Source organism: Mustelus asterias, unplaced genomic scaffold (assembly GCF_964213995.1).
Source record: "Mustelus asterias unplaced genomic scaffold, sMusAst1.hap1.1 HAP1_SCAFFOLD_1090, whole genome shotgun sequence".
NCBI classification, from domain to species: domain Eukaryota; kingdom Metazoa; phylum Chordata; class Chondrichthyes; order Carcharhiniformes; family Triakidae; genus Mustelus; species Mustelus asterias.
In genome coordinates, this window is record NW_027591035.1 from 75,001 (window position 1) to 76,954 (window position 1,954).

The 1,954-nt window shown below is 65.7% G+C and overlaps 1 non-coding gene across 1 annotated transcript; it reads right to left on the minus strand.

Annotated features, from left to right (window-relative positions):
* Positions 1-1,133: 1,133 nt before the first annotated feature.
* On the minus strand, positions 1,134-1,287 carry LOC144487864 (5.8S ribosomal RNA). Its single transcript, XR_013496474.1, has one exon. It is a non-coding gene; the product is annotated as a 5.8S ribosomal RNA (ribosomal RNA).
* Positions 1,288-1,954: the final 667 nt, after the last annotated feature.

The window sequence follows — 1,954 nt, forward strand, 5'->3', positions numbered from 1 at the left end:
CGGACACACACGGAACGCACACGGTACTGCGAGCGCTGCGTGCCCCCTCGCACTCGGCGCCGGACCGGGCTCGGCACGTCAACTGTTCCAGAGAATCGTTTGCGGCGAGGCGTGCGCCCACCTCCACGGTAACGGAAAGCAGTGCTGCTGGCGGGGTCGCGGTGCGACGGCGGTATCGAGCGAGAGAAAAGCAGGGCCGTGGGACACACAGCCTGCCGGAGCGAAAGGCCAGACGCCAAGGACGAAGCCGGGCGGCGGAGCGCACGGGCTGCAAGCGGCGGGTGGCCACGCCGCGGCCAGGACAGCACCTTTCACGTAGAAGACTTCGGCGGCAGCAGGACACGGGGAGACACCGGAGCGAGGACCACACGGCCAAGTCGGCTCTGCGACGATTCGAACCCAAGGCACACGTTGAACGCGGGCGCAGGCACATTGCCCCAGAACCGCAACGGCAGAGGGTGGGCTGCGGAGTGTGGAAGGAGCCGCAGCTCCAGCGCAACACAAGCAACGACACCCAACCGCCACGGATTCCCACGACAAAAATGCAAGCACTCGCACGCGCAACAGAGGGAAGAAAAGCACGGCACGACCGAGCACCGATCCAGGCATCAAGCGTCACACGCGTCAAGCTGCCGTCCTCCACGCGACGGCACTGAACGGCCACGGCAACCCACCGGCAGGCAACCGAGCACGGACCACGCGAGGCAACGTGTCCGGAGACGTCCAGCGGACAGTCACTCCACTCTCTCACTCTCTGTGCCGGAGCACCCAACCGAGCCAACTCTTGCGGATCCTTCCCGTGGACGAGCCACACACACACATCAACAGAGAGTCAACCCCCCTGGCCCGAGCCTAATGGAAGGCACACACGGTCCCGGCAGCGAGGCAGTCACGTTCTCTCTCTCTGGCAACCCGATGACAGCCGTGCCGGCGACCCCGAGGTGGCTGGGCCAGTGCGGGAGCGGGCAGTGCCGACGAGCCCGGAGGCGGACGCCGGCACCCAAGAGGTCAAGCTCTCCGACGCGGATTACTCTGGGTCTGCACTTAGGGGGACAGAGAGGACGGCACCTCTGCGACACCCCAGCCGCGCTCTTCGGCGCACGGATGCGCGCGAAGTGCGATTGATTGTCAAGCGACCCTCAGACAGACGTAGCCCCGGGAGGAACCCGGGGCCGCAAAGTGCGTTCAAAGTGTCGATGATCAATGTGTCCTGCAATTCACATTAATTCTCGCAGCTAGCTGCGTTCTTCATCGACGCACGAGCCGAGTGATCCACCGCTAAAAGTTGTATCGGGTTTCGGATCGGTTGCCCGATCCTGGGACGCGCAAAACGCTCCCCCGCCGACGTGACGGTGGAGCCCCAGCCTGGCGCGTACCACGGCGTGAGCCCGGAGGCGCACGCACTCGAGCGACAATCAAGCGAAAAAAAGGAGGAATCAGGGCGCTCGCAGGCGTTGAGTGCCGGCGTGGGTGAGGGGCCGGGGCCCGCCACGCGCCGTCACGCCCCGCAACAGCCAGAGGCAGAGTTCTCTGGTGTCACCGTCTGGCGGTAGGCTCGAGAGTCGAGGCGAGGCCGCAGCGGACTGAGTCGGGTGCAAGCCGCGGAGGACAGGCCGACGCTACGGGCGCAAGCCGACCCCGCACGCCCCAACCTCGGCGGGCTGGGGAAGGGGGCGCGGCGGAACGCTCGCAAGCGCGGCTGCCCCCGCGGACAGGCACATTCTCTCGAACGCGGTGGACGCTCGCTCAAGTCAGCACGAGACCAGACCGGACCGACAGGCGGACAACGAATCTTTAAACCTCGCACCCACCCTCCGCACACGGGTGCCGGAGGAATGGTGAGCATGAACAGGTACCCCTCACCGGGCTTTGAAGAGAGTGACTAGAATGCGACCAAAGCTTCACCGCGGCGGGAGACAAAAAGGCCCCTGACTGCACCAGAACGTCTCCCTGC